This window comes from Gadus morhua, chromosome 17 (genome assembly GCF_902167405.1).
Source record: "Gadus morhua chromosome 17, gadMor3.0, whole genome shotgun sequence".
Lineage (NCBI taxonomy): Eukaryota > Metazoa > Chordata > Actinopteri > Gadiformes > Gadidae > Gadus > Gadus morhua.
This window is the reverse complement of record NC_044064.1, coordinates 19,652,171-19,667,372: the sequence shown is the minus strand read 5'-3', so window position 1 is coordinate 19,667,372 and position 15,202 is coordinate 19,652,171. Positions and strand designations below refer to the sequence as shown.

The following is a 15,202-nucleotide window of genomic DNA, read 5'->3' as shown; positions in this document are numbered from 1 at the left end:
GTTAGGCGAAAACATCGACTTTGTTTCCAAGAGTAGAAGCAGTTCATCAAGATAGAACTACTCTGTAATTTCCCTTCTAACCATGTACTCCTGCTGACTTGAGTACGGACTGTCTGAAAGAAGAGCTATCTGGTTAAAGTGCTTTCTAGAAAGTGGAAGTATTTAGGAGATTAGATATTATCCATTTCACCTTGTCTTACGATCATAACATCCAAATCGTTTTTTTCTTGAAAGCCATATTTTGCTATATTTTTTTTGCCAAGACAACATTTAAGGGGGCCAAAGTGACAGGACAGCTCCCCCCATGTCCCCTTTCCAGAACCCAGGAGATTACATACACTCAGAGATGAGTTTAAGGGTTGAAAGGAGATTATTCAGGGGGGACTGAGAGGGAGGGGACCCAAGAATTTAAATCATATGTGATTTATCATTGGGGAATGAAATACGGCTACTTTCTATCAAAATGTGAAGACATCATTGTAGAGGAGATTTATCGCAGTGGGTGTTTTGTCTGTGTTTTTTTTTTTTTTAATGGTGTCTGGTGTTGTTATTAATATGCCCGGCTAGCTCAGTCGGTAGAGCATGAGACTCTTAATCTCAGGGTCGTGGGTTCGAGCCCCACGTTGGGCGCTATATACTATTAACCTAGCCCATCTGATGGAACAAAAAAGTAAAATGAGTAGTTCTTGGTTCTGTTCGATCATAGAGCCACAATAAATGTCAGCAGGTTGCGTGTTTGAGCCACAACATTTTGCATTGCTATGGAGTCAGCTAGAAAGTTTGAAAATAAGTTGCAACTAAGGATTGTGGCGGCAAACCATAAAAGTCTTGATAATTTCAAAGGGCCAATAAGCAATATAACATGACTTTGAAAGCATGGCTATTCTCCTTAGATGGTATTCTAGCATACCAGGGTATAATACAATCTCATTGCCATTGACTGTTTCAATGGTTGAGTGAGATTCATTTGTTGCGAACTTTGCCATAGCTGACATGCAGACATGTTCGCATTTTTACAACACATGTGAATATGTTCATTGGTCTCTGTGGCGCAATTGGTTAGCGCGTTCGACTGTTAATCGAAAGGTTGGTGGTTCAAGCCCACCCAGGGACGAGCTGATTTTAACTGACCACCAGGATGTCCATTAGCCCAAACCAGTAACCTTTGTTAGGCGAAAACATCGACTTTGTTTCCAAGAGTAGAAGCAGTTCATCAAGATAGAACTACTCTGTAATTTCCCTTCTAACCATGTACTCCTGCTGACTTGAGTACGGACTGTCTGAAAGAAGAGCTATCTGGTTAAAGTGCTTTCTAGAAAGTGGAAGTATTTAGGAGATTAGATATTATCCATTTCACCTTGTCTTACGATCATAACATCCAAATCGTTTTTTTCTTGAAAGCCATATTTTGCTATATTTTTTTTGCCAAGACAACATTTAAGGGGGCCAAAGTGACAGGACAGCTCCCCCCATGTCCCCTTTCCAGAACCCAGGAGATTACATACACTCAGAGATGAGTTTAAGGGTTGAAAGGAGATTATTCAGGGGGGACTGAGAGGGAGGGGACCCAAGAATTTAAATCATATGTGATTTATCATTGGGGAATGAAATACGGCTACTTTCTATCAAAATGTGAAGACATCATTGTAGAGGAGATTTATCGCAGTGGGTGTTTTGTCTGTGTTTTTTTTTTTTTAATGGTGTCTGGTGTTGTTATTAATATGCCCGGCTAGCTCAGTCGGTAGAGCATGAGACTCTTAATCTCAGGGTCGTGGGTTCGAGCCCCACGTTGGGCGCTATATACTATTAACCTAGCCCATCTGATGGAACAAAAAAGTAAAATGAGTAGTTCTTGGTTCTGTTCGATCATAGAGCCACAATAAATGTCAGCCGGTCAGCAGGTTGCGTGTTTGAGCCACAACATTTTGCATTGCTATGGAGTCAGCTAGAAAGTTTGAAAATAAGTTGCAACTAAGGATTGTGGCGGCAAACCATAAAAGTCTTGATAATTTCAAAGGGCCAATAAGCAATATAACATGACTTTGAAAGCATGGCTATTCTCCTTAGATGGTATTCTAGCATACCAGGGTATAATACAATCTCATTGCCATTGACTGTTTCAATGGTTGAGTGAGATTCATTTGTTGCGAACTTTGCCATAGCTGACATGCAGACATGTTCGCATTTTTACAACACATGTGAATATGTTCATTGGTCTCTGTGGCGCTACCTCACTCTCGAAAGTCTGCTTTCCTCGAGTTTAAACTGTCCAATGAAATCTTCCCATTTCCATTTCTTGTCCATATGTTGACCAATGAAATCTTCCCCTTCCATTTCTTGTCCATATGTTGACCAATGAAATCTTCCCCCTTCCATTTCTTGTCCATATGTTGACCAATGAAATCCTCCCCTTCCATTTCTTCTCCATATGTTGACCGACCAATCACATCGTCCCGTTCCTTTTCCTAACGGTCAAGTAAGCAAGTAGCGGTGTTCACGAGCGTATTTGTAGAAGCAATACTTTGGAGAACTACACGACAAGGTAACTATTTGATTTACTTTTCGAGACATGATTTACATTTACAGATGAAATGATATTGTTGAAATGAGTGAGATTGTAAATCGGCCGTGAAATGAGTGAGATTGTAAATCGGCCGGCGTAATTCATTCAAAAGTCTGAGTTAAAATGCGATATAGGGGTCAAACTATTTGATTTACATTTCGAGACATGATTTACATTTACAGATGAAATGATATTGTTGAAATGAGTGAGATTGTAAATCGGCCGTGAAATGAGTGAGATTGTAAATCGGCCGGCGTAATTCATTCAAAAGTCCGAGTTAAAATGCGATATAGGGGTCAAACTATTTGATTTACATTTCGAGACATGATTTACATTCACAGATGAAATGATATTGTTGAAATGAGTGAGATTGTAAATCGGCCGGCGAAATTCATTCAAAAGTCCAACGGCCTGTTTAATCGGATATGATTGATTGACTAGCGATTATTTGTTTCGTATGCATGATTTGGAATAGTTAATTGTCATCTACAAACGACTATTACATTATTATAAGGTAATCAATTCAGAACAAATGATTTGGGAATATGATGATATAACTTATGATTTCATTGATTGAATGTCAAATGTGTGTCTCAAATAAAAGTGTGTATCTATGAAAGATATTGATATAGCATATGTCTATGACAATGTGTGGTAACTTAGCCATTCTTCCCCTTGTCTTCAGATGTCTACTACAAAGAAGCATCTAGCCATGGGGTCTGAGGAGTGGGTGGCGCGCCTGAAGGCATTTGCCTGTTCTGGCACTCGGCCCTCCGGTGCAGGGAACAGGCCATCTCCCAAACAGGGCAAGTGGCACAACCTCTACCAGAAGGTAACCTTTGCCCCAACAGTCAACCAAAACTGTTGGAACCAGACCAGCCTGGCCCTGAGTAACCAGGACGTCAGCAGCATCGTGGGCATGTGGGAGGACCTGCTGCCCTACGACCAGCAGAAGGTGGTCTTTTCTGCACGGCACCAGGACAGGCTGCTCACTGGGCGATTCAGGTCGCCCAAAAAAAAGGCTGAGTTCACGCCTGGTGTGGAGAGTGTCAGGAGGTGCACCATAGCATCCACTGCATCTCCTGCACAGTGGCCAGACTGCTGCCGTGTCCTAGAGTCCATCTTCGTCAGGCTCTGCAACATCCACAAGTGTCCGTCCAAAAAGGGGAAGATGGACAAGCGCCTGACGAGATGGACTCTGATCCTGCAGGACTACCGCAGGATAAGGCAGCTGATCCTGGCCAATGGGGCCGTGATGACCAGCACCTCCCTGCAGCTGGTGGAGGTCAACCAGACCACCCTCATACAGTGGCACAACAAGAGGGTGGCCAGGCAGGATGTATCATTGTTGTGCCAGGGGGTTGACCTACCTGCCCCCATCCCTGTGGCCACCGAGGCCTTACCAGCGGCTATTGTCCGCCCCGCTATTGCTCCTCAACAGCCTGGTGTTGAGCACAAGTACCATCTTCCAGAGAGCACAGCGGGGCGGGCAAAAACCAAGAAGAGGAAGGCCACCGCTACAGCCACCGCTACAGCCACCGCAGTACCAGCTGTAAGGCCCCGGATGGCCACAGAGAGGCAGCTGTATCCCCGTCCTCCTCAGTTTGGAGTCCCTGCCCCTGTCTGCAGCAGCACCCCTGCCCTCAGCCGTGCCCCTGCTCCGGTTGGCTTTGCCCACCCAGGCCTCACCCAAGCCCCTGCCTTCTTCATGACCCAAGCCCCTGCCTTCTTTGGCACTCCTGCCCTCCCCCAAGCTCAATCCCACCCCAGTGCACCCCCCTTTGTGTTTGCTGTCCCCTCAGCAGTGCCTCCACATGCCCCCCCCCGAAAAAAAAAGACATATAACCGGACTGGGGAAGCAAACAAATGCCGAAAGTGTGGGGAGCCCCGGACTGCATTTACTGGACACAGCCAGTTCAGGGGGACCATTTACTGCCCCTCAATTGAGCAGGTGACAAAGGAGCAGTGGTTGGAGGGAATGTGGAAGAGTAAATAAACATATATTTCTTTTTAATAAAGTCTTTTTCTGTCTTTTTTCTGCAACTATAACTATTTCTATACAACTTTAGTGGTTTAACAAACAACTATAGGTTTGTTTGGATTTATTTCGGACATGTAAATGCATAATATCAAATATCAAAAGTCAAAAAATGATAATGCATGCAATATAACATGCAAAATACAAAATATTTTATAGATAAGTTGCTAAGGTGAAAGCTGAAGCTAAATTGAGCCGACACATTTCACACGCAGGAAATATGGCACAAGGATAATTATGTTTACGCAAGAGATCCTAAATACATCCATAAAACCACCAAAAAGAAAGTATTTTGTTTGCCACTGGTGGGACTTGAACCGGTGACCTTCTGAGCCTCTCCTCCTCAAAACTGTTTTTTAATGTTTTTAAATTCATTCTAATGAATAAAAACAACTGAATAGGTGGGAAATTGAAAAGAAGCCTACATTTCTCTCTTTCCCTTCCCTTTCCCCTTTTTCTCCTTTTTTCCTCTCTTTTTTTCTCCCTTTTCTTCTTCCCCCCTTCTTCCCCTTTTTCCTCCTTCATCCCCCCCCTTAAAAGACTATTGTTCCCCAGCTTTGGCGCAATTGGTTGGTGCGTTCGACTGTTAATCGAAATTGTGGTGGTTCAAGCCCACCCAGGGACGAGCTGATATTAACTGACCACCAGGATGTCCATTAGCCCAAACCAGTAACCTGTGTTAGGCGAAAACATCGACTTTGTTTCCAAGAGTAGAAGCAGTTCATCAAGATAGAACTACTCTGTAATTTCCCTTCTAACCATGTACTCCTGCTGACTAGAGTACGGACTGTCTGAAAGAAGAGCTATCTGGTTAAAGTGCTTTCTAGAAAGTGGAAGTATTTAGGAGATTAGATATTATCCATTTCACCTTGTCTTACGATCATAACATCCAAATCGTTTTTTTCTTGAAAGCCATATTTTGCTATATTTTTTTTGCCAACACAACATTTAAGGGGGCCAAAGTGAGAGGACAGCTCCCCCCATGTCCCCTTTCCAGAACCCAGGAGATTACATACACTCAGAGATGAGTTTAAGGGTTGAAAGGAGATTATTCAGGGGGGACTGAGAGGAAGGGGACCCAAGAATTTAAATCATATGTGATTTATCATTGGGGAATGAAATACGGCTACTTTCTATCAAAATGTGAAGACATCATTGTAGAGGAGATTTATCGCAGTGGGTGTTTTGTCTGTGTTTTTTTTTTTTTAATGGTGTCTGGTATTGTTTTAATATGCCCGGCTAGCTCAGTCGGTAGAGCATGAGACTCTTAATCTCAGGGTCGTGGGTTCGAGCCCCACGTTGGGCGCTATATACTTTTAACCTAGCCCATCTGATGGAACAAAAAAGTAAAATGAGTAGTTCTTGGTTCTGTTCGATCATAGAGCCACACTAAATGTCAGCCGGTCAGCAGGTTGCGTGTTTGAGCCACAACATTTTGCATTGCTATGGAGTCAGCTAGAAAGTTTGAAAATAAGTTGCAACTAAGGATTGTGGCGGCAAACCATAAAAGTCTTGATAATTTCAAAGGGCCAATAAGCAATATAACATGACTTTGAAAGCATGGCTATTCTCCTTAGATGGTATTCTAGCATACCAGGGTATAATACATCTCATTGCCATTGACTGTTTCAATGGTTGAGTGAGATTCATTTGTTGCGAACTTTGCCATAGCTGACATGCAGACATGTTCGCATTTTTACAACACATGTGAATATGTTCATTGGTCTCTGTGGCGCAATTGGTTAGCGCGTTCGACTGTTAATCGAAAGGTTGGTGGTTCAAGCCCACCCAGGGACGAGCTAATTTTAACTGACCACCAGGATGTCCATTAGCCCAAACCAGTAACCTGTGTTAGGCGAAAACATCGACTTTGTTTCCAAGAGTAGAAGCAGTTCATCAAGATAGAACTACTCTGTAATTTCCCTTCTAACCATGTACTCCTGCTGGATTGAGTACGGACTGTCTGAAAGAAGAGCTATCTGGTTAAAGTGCTTTCTAGAAAGTGGAAGTATTTAGGAGATTAGATATTATCCATTTCACCTTGTCTTACGATCATAACATCCAAATCGTTTTTTTCTTGAAAGCCATATTTTGCCATATTTTTTTTGCCAACACGACATTTAAGGGGGCCAAAGTGAGAGGACAGCTCCCCCCATGTCCCCTTTCCAGAACCCAGGAGATTACATACACTCAGAGATGAGTTTAAGGGTTGAAAGGAGATTATTCAGGGGGGACTGAGAGGGAGGGGACCCAAGAATTTAAATCATATGTGATTTATCATTGGGGAATGAAATACGGCTACTTTCTATCAAAATGTGAAGACATCATTGTAGAGGAGATTTAACGCAGAGGGATTTTTGTCCGTGTTTTCTTTTTTTTAAATGTTGTCTGGTATTGTCATTTGTATGCCCGGCTAGCTCAGTCGGTAGAGCATGAGACTCTTAATCTCAGGGTCGTGGGTTCGAGCCCCACGTTGGGCGCTATATACTTTTAACTTAGCCCATCTGATGGAACAAAAAAGTAAAATGAGTAGTTCTTGGTTCTGTTCGATCATAGAGCCACACTAAATGTCAGCCGGTGAGCAGGTTGCGTGTTTGAGCCACAACATTTTGCATTGCTATGGAGTCAGCTAGAAAGTTTGAAAATAAGTTGCAACTAAGGATTGTGGCGGCAAACCATAAAAGTCTTGATAATTTCAAAGGACCAATAAGCAATATAACATGACTTTGAAAGCATGGCTATTCTCCTTAGATGGTATTCTAGCATACCAGGGTATAATACAATCTCATTGCCATTGACTGTTTCAATGGTTGAGTGAGATTCATTTGTTGCGAACTTTGCCATAGCTGACATGCAGACATGTTCGCATTTTTACAACACATGTGAATATGTTCATTGGTCTCTGTGGCGCAATTGGTTAGCGCGTTCGACTGTTAATCGAAAGGTTGGTGGTTCAAGCCCACCCAGGGACGAGCTGATTTTAACTGACCACCAGGATGTCCATTAGCCCAAACCAGTAACCTGTGTTAGGCGAAAACATCGACTTTGTTTCCAAGAGTAGAAGCAGTTCATCAAGATAGAACTACTCTGTCATTTCCCTTCTAACCATGTACTCCTGCTGACTTGAGTACGGACTGTCTGAAAGAAGAGCTATCTGGTTAAAGTGCTTTCTAGAAAGTGGAAGTATTTAGGAGATTAGATATTATCCATTTCACCTTGTCTTACGATCATAACATCCAAATCGTTTTTTTCTTGAAAGCCATATTTTGCTATATTTTTTTTTGCCAACACAACATTTAAGGGGGCCAAAGTGAGAGGACAGCTCCCCCCATGTCCCCTTTCCAGAACCCAGGAGATTACATACACTCAGAGATGAGTTTAAGGGTTGAAAGGAGATTATTCGGGGGGGACTGAGAGGGAGGGGACCCAAGAATTTAAATCATATGTGATTTATCATTGGGGAATGAAATACGGCTACTTTCTATCAAAATGTGAAGACATCATTGTAGAGGAGATTTATCGCAGTGGGTGTTTTGTCTGTGTTTTTTTTTTTTTAATGGTGTCTGGTATTGTTTTAATATGCCCGGCTAGCTCAGTCGGTAGAGCATGAGACTCTTAATCTCAGGGTCGTGGGTTCGAGCCCCACGTTGGGCGCTATATACTTTTAACTTAGCCCATCTGATGGAACAAAAAAGTAAAATGAGTAGTTCTTGGTTCTGTTCGATCATAGAGCCACACTAAATGTCAGCCGGTCAGCAGGTTGCGTGTTTGAGCCACAACATTTTGCATTGCTATGGAGTCAGCTAGAAAGTTTGAAAATAAGTTGCAACTAAGGATTGTGGCGGCAAACCATAAAAGTCTTGATAATTTCAAAGGGCCAATAAGCAATATAACATGACTTTGAAAGCATGGCTATTCTCCTTAGATGGTATTCTAGCATACCAGGGTATAATACAATCTCATTGCCATTGACTGTTTCAATGGTTGAGTGAGATTCATTTGTTGCGAACTTTGCCATAGCTGACATGCAGACATGTTCGCATTTTTACAACACATGTGATTATGTTCATTGGTCTCTGTGGCGCAATTGGTTAGCGCGTTCGACTGTTAATCGAAAGGTTGGTGGTTCAAGCCCACCCAGGGACGAGCTGATTTTAACTGACCACCAGGATGTCCATTAACCCAAACCAGTAACCTTTGTTAGGCGAAAACATCGACTTTGTTTCCAAGAGTAGAAGCAGTTCATCAAGATAGAACTACTCTGTAATTTCCCTTCTAACCATGTACTCCTGCTGACTTGAGTACGGACTGTCTGAAAGAAGAGCTATCTGGTTAAAGTGCTTTCTAGAAAGTGGAAGTATTTAGGAGATTAGATATTATCCATTTCACCTTGTCTTACGATCATAACATCCAAATCGTTTTTTTCTTGAAAGCCATATTTTGCTATATTTTTTTTGCCAACACAACATTTAAGGGGGCCAAAGTGAGAGGACAGCTCCCCCCATGTCCCCTTTCCAGAACCCAGGAGATTACATACACTCAGAGATGAGTTTAAGGGTTGAAAGGAGATTATTCAGGGGGGACTGAGAGGAAGGGGACCCAAGAATTTAAATCATATGTGATTTATCATTGGGGAATGAAATACGGCTACTTTCTATCAAAATGTGAAGACATCATTGTAGAGGAGATTTATCGCAGTGGGTGTTTTGTCTGTGTTTTTTTTTTTTTAATGGTGTCTGGTATTGTTTTAATATGCCCGGCTAGCTCAGTCGGTAGAGCATGAGACTCTTAATCTCAGGGTCGTGGGTTCGAGCCCCACGTTGGGCGCTATATACTTTTAACCTAGCCCATCTGATGGAACAAAAAAGTAAAATGAGTAGTTCTTGGTTCTGTTCGATCATAGAGCCACACTAAATGTCAGCCGGTCAGCAGGTTGCGTGTTTGAGCCACAACATTTTGCATTGCTATGGAGTCAGCTAGAAAGTTTGAAAATAAGTTGCAACTAAGGATTGTGGCGGCAAACCATAAAAGTCTTGATAATTTCAAAGGGCCAATAAGCAACAAAACATGACTTTGAAAGCATGGCTATTCTCCGTAGATGGTATTCTAGCATACCAGGGTATAATACAATCTCATTGCCATTGACTGTTTCAATGGTTGAGTGAGATTCATTTGTTGCGAACTTTGCCATAGCTGACATGCAGACATGTTCGCATTTTTACAACACATGTGAATATGTTCATTGGTCTCTGTGGCGCAATTGGTTAGCGCGTTCGACTGTTAATCGAAAGGTTGGTGGTTCAAGCCCACCCAGGGACGAGCTGATTTTAACTGACCACCAGGATGACCATTAGCCCAAACCAGTAACCTTTGTTAGGCGAAAACATCGACTTTGTTTCCAAGAGTAGAAGCAGTTCATCAAGATAGAACTACTCTGTAATTTCCCTTCTAACCATGTACTCCTGCTGACTTGAGTACGGACTGTCTGAAAGAAGAGCTATCTGGTTAAAGTGCTTTCTAGAAAGTGGAAGTATTTAGGAGATTAGATATTATCCATTTCACCTTGTCTTACGATCATAACATCCAAATCGTTTTTTTCTTGAAAGCCATATTTTGCCATATTTTTTTTGCCAACACAACATTTAAGGGGGCCAAAGTGAGAGGACAGCTCCCCCCATGTCCCCTTTCCAGAACCCAGGAGATTACATACACTCAGAGATGAGTTCAAGGGTTGAAAGGAGATTATTCAGGGGGGACTGAGAGGGAGGGGACCCAAGAATTTAAATCATATGTGATTTATCATTGGGGAATGAAATACGGCTACTTTCTATCAAAATGTGAAGACATCATTGTAGAGGAGATTTATCGCAGTGGGTGTTTTGTCTGTGTTTTTTTTTTTTTTAATGGTGTCTGGTATTGTTTTAATATGCCCGGCTAGCTCAGTCGGTAGAGCATGAGACTCTTAATCTCAGGGTCGTGGGTTCGAGCCCCACGTTGGGCGCTATATACTTTTAACCTAGCCCATCTGATGGAACAAAAAAGTAAAATGAGTAGTTCTTGGTTCTGTTCGATCATAGAGCCACACTAAATGTCAGCCGGTCAGCAGGTTGCGTGTTTGAGCCACAACATTTTGCATTGCTATGGAGTCAGCTAGAAAGTTTGAAAATAAGTTGCAACTAAGGATTGTTGCGGCAAACCATAAAAGTCTTGATAATTTCAAAGGGCCAATAAGCTATATAACATGACTTTGAAAGCATGGCTATTCTCCTTAGATGGTATTCTAGCATACCAGGGTATAATACAATCTCATTGCCATTGACTGTTTCAATGGTTGAGTGAGATTCATTTGTTGCGAACTTTGAGATTCATTTGTTGCCAACACAACATTTAAGGGGGCCAAAGTGAGAGGACAGAGCTATCTGGTTAAAGTGCTTTCTAGAAAGTGGAAGTATTTAGGAGATTAGATATTATCCATTTCACCTTGTCTTACGATCATAACATCCAAATCGTTTTTTTCTTGAAAGCCATATTTTGCTATATTTTTTTTGCCAACACAACATTTAAGGGGGCCAAAGTGAGAGGACAGCTCCCCCCATGTCCCCTTTCCAGAACCCAGGAGATTACATACACTCAGAGATGAGTTTAAGGGTTGAAAGGAGATTATTCGGGGGGGACTGAGAGGGAGGGGACCCAAGAATTTAAATCATATGTGATTTATCATTGGGGAATGAAATACGGCTACTTTCTATCAAAATGTGAAGACATCATTGTAGAGGAGATTTATCGCAGTGGGTGTTTTGTCTGTGTTTTTTTTTTTTTAATGGTGTCTGGTATTGTTTTAATATGCCCGGCTAGCTCAGTCGGTAGAGCATGAGACTCTTAATCTCAGGGTCGTGGGTTCGAGCCCCACGTTGGGCACTATATACTTTTAACCTAGCCCATCTGATGGAACAAAAAAGTAAAATGAGTAGTTCTTGGTTCTGTTCGATCATAGAGCCACACTAAATGTCAGCCGGTCAGCAGGTTGCGTGTTTGAGCCACAACATTTTGCATTGCTATGGAGTCAGCTAGAAAGTTTGAAAATAAGTTGCAACTAAGGATTGTGGCGGCAAACCATAAAAGTCTTGATAATTTCAAAGGGCCAATAAGCAACAAAACATGACTTTGAAAGCATGGCTATTCTTCGTAGATGGTATTCTAGCATACCAGGGTATAATACAATCTCATTGCCATTGACTGTTTCAATGGTTGAGTGAGATTCATTTGTTGCGAACTTTGCCATAGCTGACATGCAGACATGTTCGCATTTTTACAACACATGTGAATATGTTCATTGGTCTCTGTGGCGCAATTGGTTAGCGCGTTCGACTGTTAATCGAAAGGTTGGTGGTTCAAGCCCACCCAGGGACGAGCTGATTTTAACTGACCACCAGGATGACCATTAGCCCAAACCAGTAACCTTTGTTAGGCGAAAACATCGACTTTGTTTCCAAGAGTAGAAGCAGTTCATCAAGATAGAACTACTCCGTAATTTCCCTTCTAACCATGTACTCCTGCTGACTTGAGTACGGACTGTCTGAAAGAAGAGCTATCTGGTTAAAGTGCTTTCTAGAAAGTGGAAGTATTTAGGAGATTAGATATTATCCATTTCACCTTGTCTTACGATCATAACATCCAAATGGTTTTTTTCTTGAAAGCCATATTTTGCCATATTTTTTTTGCCAACACAACATTTAAGGGGGCCAAAGTGAGAGGACAGCTCCCCCCATGTCCCCTTTCCAGAACCCAGGAGATTACATACACTCAGAGATGAGTTCAAGGGTTGAAAGGAGATTATTCAGGGGGGACTGAGAGGGAGGGGACCCAAGAATTTAAATCATATGTGATTTATCATTGGGGAATGAAATACGGCTACTTTCTATCAAAATGTGAAGACATCATTGTAGAGGAGATTTATCGCAGTGGGTGTTTTGTCTGTGTTTTTTTTTTTTTAATGGTGTCTGGTATTGTTTTAATATGCCCGGCTAGCTCAGTCGGTAGAGCATGAGACTCTTAATCTCAGGGTCGTGGGTTCGAGCCCCACGTTGGGCGCTATATACTTTTAACCTAGCCCATCTGATGGAACAAAAAAGTAAAATGAGTAGTTCTTGGTTCTGTTCGATCATAGAGCCACACTAAATGTCAGCCGGTCAGCAGGTTGCGTGTTTGAGCCACAACATTTTGCATTGCTATGGAGTCAGCTAGAAAGTTTGAAAATAAGTTGCAACTAAGGATTGTGGCGGCAAACCATAAAAGTCTTGATAATTTCAAAGGGCCAATAAGCAATATAACATGACTTTGAAAGCATGGCTATTCTCCTTAGATGGTATTCTAGCATACCAGGGTATAATACATCTAATTGCCATTGACTGTTTCAATGGTTGAGTGAGATTCATTTGTTGCGAACTTTGCCATAGCTGACATGCAGACATGTTCGCATTTTTACAACACATGTGAATATGTTCATTGGTCTCTGTGGCGCAATTGGTTAGCGCGTTCGACTGTTAATCGAAAGGTTGGTGGTTCAAGCCCACCCAGGGACGAGCTAATTTTAACTGACCACCAGGATGTCCATTAGCCCAAACCAGTAACCTGTGTTAGGCGAAAACATCGACTTTGTTTCCAAGAGTAGAAGCAGTTCATCAAGATAGAACTACTCTGTAATTTCCCTTCTAACCATGTACTCCTGCTGGATTGAGTACGGACTGTCTGAAAGAAGAGCTATCTGGTTAAAGTGCTTTCTAGAAAGTGGAAGTATTTAGGAGATTAGATATTATCCATTTCACCTTGTCTTACGATCATAACATCCAAATCGTTTTTTTCTTGAAAGCCATATTTTGCCATATTTTTTTTGCCAACACGACATTTAAGGGGGCCAAAGTGAGAGGACAGCTCCCCCCATGTCCCCTTTCCAGAACCCAGGAGATTACATACACTCAGAGATGAGTTTAAGGGTTGAAAGGAGATTATTCAGGGGGGACTGAGAGGGAGGGGACCCAAGAATTTAAATCATATGTGATTTATCATTGGGGAATGAAATACGGCTACTTTCTATCAAAATGTGAAGACATCATTGTAGAGGAGATTTAACGCAGAGGGATTTTTGTCCGTGTTTTCTTTTTTTTAAATGTTGTCTGGTATTGTCATTTGTATGCCCGGCTAGCTCAGTCGGTAGAGCATGAGACTCTTAATCTCAGGGTCGTGGGTTCGAGCCCCACGTTGGGCGCTATATACTTTTAACTTAGCCCATCTGATGGAACAAAAAAGTAAAATGAGTAGTTCTTGGTTCTGTTCGATCATAGAGCCACACTAAATGTCAGCCGGTGAGCAGGTTGCGTGTTTGAGCCACAACATTTTGCATTGCTATGGAGTCAGCTAGAAAGTTTGAAAATAAGTTGCAACTAAGGATTGTGGCGGCAAACCATAAAAGTCTTGATAATTTCAAAGGACCAATAAGCAATATAACATGACTTTGAAAGCATGGCTATTCTCCTTAGATGGTATTCTAGCATACCAGGGTATAATACAATCTCATTGCCATTGACTGTTTCAATGGTTGAGTGAGATTCATTTGTTGCGAACTTTGCCATAGCTGACATGCAGACATGTTCGCATTTTTACAACACATGTGAATATGTTCATTGGTCTCTGTGGCGCAATTGGTTAGCGCGTTCGACTGTTAATCGAAAGGTTGGTGGTTCAAGCCCACCCAGGGACGAGCTGATTTTAACTGACCACCAGGATGTCCATTAGCCCAAACCAGTAACCTGTGTTAGGCGAAAACATCGACTTTGTTTCCAAGAGTAGAAGCAGTTCATCAAGATAGAACTACTCTGTCATTTCCCTTCTAACCATGTACTCCTGCTGACTTGAGTACGGACTGTCTGAAAGAAGAGCTATCTGGTTAAAGTGCTTTCTAGAAAGTGGAAGTATTTAGGAGATTAGATATTATCCATTTCACCTTGTCTTACGATCATAACATCCAAATCGTTTTTTTCTTGAAAGCCATATTTTGCTATATTTTTTTTTGCCAACACAACATTTAAGGGGGCCAAAGTGAGAGGACAGCTCCCCCCATGTCCCCTTTCCAGAACCCAGGAGATTACATACACTCAGAGATGAGTTTAAGGGTTGAAAGGAGATTATTCGGGGGGGACTGAGAGGGAGGGGACCCAAGAATTTAAATCATATGTGATTTATCATTGGGGAATGAAATACGGCTACTTTCTATCAAAATGTGAAGACATCATTGTAGAGGAGATTTATCGCAGTGGGTGTTTTGTCTGTGTTTTTTTTTTTTTAATGGTGTCTGGTATTGTTTTAATATGCCCGGCTAGCTCAGTCGGTAGAGCATGAGACTCTTAATCTCAGGGTCGTGGGTTCGAGCCCCACGTTGGGCGCTATATACTTTTAACTTAGCCCATCTGATGGAACAAAAAAGTAAAATGAGTAGTTCTTGGTTCTGTTCGATCATAGAGCCACACTAAATGTCAGCCGGTCAGCAGGTTGCGTGTTTGAGCCACAACATTTTGCATTGCTATGGAGTCAGCTAGAAAGTTTGA

At 42.0% G+C, this 15,202-nt stretch overlaps 19 non-coding genes across 19 annotated transcripts; all 19 read left to right on the top strand.

Moving 5' to 3' along the window:
* The first annotated feature begins 557 nt into the window (after positions 1 to 557).
* On the top strand, positions 558 to 630 carry trnak-cuu (transfer RNA lysine (anticodon CUU)). The gene has a single exon. It is a non-coding gene; the product is annotated as a tRNA-Lys (tRNA).
* A 410-nt stretch (positions 631 to 1,040) lies between these two features.
* On the top strand, positions 1,041 to 1,114 carry trnan-guu (transfer RNA asparagine (anticodon GUU)). The gene has a single exon. It is a non-coding gene; the product is annotated as a tRNA-Asn (tRNA).
* Positions 1,115 to 1,723: 609 nt separating this feature from the next.
* trnak-cuu (transfer RNA lysine (anticodon CUU)) lies at positions 1,724 to 1,796 on the top strand. Its single transcript has one exon. It is a non-coding gene; the product is annotated as a tRNA-Lys (tRNA).
* Positions 1,797 to 5,834: 4,038 nt separating this feature from the next.
* trnak-cuu (transfer RNA lysine (anticodon CUU)) lies at positions 5,835 to 5,907 on the top strand. The gene has a single exon. It is a non-coding gene; the product is annotated as a tRNA-Lys (tRNA).
* A 417-nt stretch (positions 5,908 to 6,324) lies between these two features.
* On the top strand, positions 6,325 to 6,398 carry trnan-guu (transfer RNA asparagine (anticodon GUU)). Its single transcript has one exon. It is a non-coding gene; the product is annotated as a tRNA-Asn (tRNA).
* Positions 6,399 to 7,008: 610 nt separating this feature from the next.
* On the top strand, positions 7,009 to 7,081 carry trnak-cuu (transfer RNA lysine (anticodon CUU)). The gene has a single exon. It is a non-coding gene; the product is annotated as a tRNA-Lys (tRNA).
* A 418-nt stretch (positions 7,082 to 7,499) lies between these two features.
* trnan-guu (transfer RNA asparagine (anticodon GUU)) lies at positions 7,500 to 7,573 on the top strand. Its single transcript has one exon. It is a non-coding gene; the product is annotated as a tRNA-Asn (tRNA).
* A 609-nt stretch (positions 7,574 to 8,182) lies between these two features.
* On the top strand, positions 8,183 to 8,255 carry trnak-cuu (transfer RNA lysine (anticodon CUU)). Its single transcript has one exon. It is a non-coding gene; the product is annotated as a tRNA-Lys (tRNA).
* Positions 8,256 to 8,673: 418 nt separating this feature from the next.
* trnan-guu (transfer RNA asparagine (anticodon GUU)) lies at positions 8,674 to 8,747 on the top strand. The gene has a single exon. It is a non-coding gene; the product is annotated as a tRNA-Asn (tRNA).
* Positions 8,748 to 9,355: 608 nt separating this feature from the next.
* trnak-cuu (transfer RNA lysine (anticodon CUU)) lies at positions 9,356 to 9,428 on the top strand. The gene has a single exon. It is a non-coding gene; the product is annotated as a tRNA-Lys (tRNA).
* A 418-nt stretch (positions 9,429 to 9,846) lies between these two features.
* On the top strand, positions 9,847 to 9,920 carry trnan-guu (transfer RNA asparagine (anticodon GUU)). Its single transcript has one exon. It is a non-coding gene; the product is annotated as a tRNA-Asn (tRNA).
* A 609-nt stretch (positions 9,921 to 10,529) lies between these two features.
* Positions 10,530 to 10,602, top strand: trnak-cuu (transfer RNA lysine (anticodon CUU)). Its single transcript has one exon. It is a non-coding gene; the product is annotated as a tRNA-Lys (tRNA).
* An 844-nt stretch (positions 10,603 to 11,446) lies between these two features.
* Positions 11,447 to 11,519, top strand: trnak-cuu (transfer RNA lysine (anticodon CUU)). Its single transcript has one exon. It is a non-coding gene; the product is annotated as a tRNA-Lys (tRNA).
* Positions 11,520 to 11,937: 418 nt separating this feature from the next.
* On the top strand, positions 11,938 to 12,011 carry trnan-guu (transfer RNA asparagine (anticodon GUU)). Its single transcript has one exon. It is a non-coding gene; the product is annotated as a tRNA-Asn (tRNA).
* A 608-nt stretch (positions 12,012 to 12,619) lies between these two features.
* trnak-cuu (transfer RNA lysine (anticodon CUU)) lies at positions 12,620 to 12,692 on the top strand. Its single transcript has one exon. It is a non-coding gene; the product is annotated as a tRNA-Lys (tRNA).
* A 417-nt stretch (positions 12,693 to 13,109) lies between these two features.
* On the top strand, positions 13,110 to 13,183 carry trnan-guu (transfer RNA asparagine (anticodon GUU)). The gene has a single exon. It is a non-coding gene; the product is annotated as a tRNA-Asn (tRNA).
* Positions 13,184 to 13,793: 610 nt separating this feature from the next.
* trnak-cuu (transfer RNA lysine (anticodon CUU)) lies at positions 13,794 to 13,866 on the top strand. The gene has a single exon. It is a non-coding gene; the product is annotated as a tRNA-Lys (tRNA).
* Positions 13,867 to 14,284: 418 nt separating this feature from the next.
* Positions 14,285 to 14,358, top strand: trnan-guu (transfer RNA asparagine (anticodon GUU)). The gene has a single exon. It is a non-coding gene; the product is annotated as a tRNA-Asn (tRNA).
* A 609-nt stretch (positions 14,359 to 14,967) lies between these two features.
* trnak-cuu (transfer RNA lysine (anticodon CUU)) lies at positions 14,968 to 15,040 on the top strand. The gene has a single exon. It is a non-coding gene; the product is annotated as a tRNA-Lys (tRNA).
* The last annotated feature ends 162 nt before the right edge of the window (positions 15,041 to 15,202 follow it).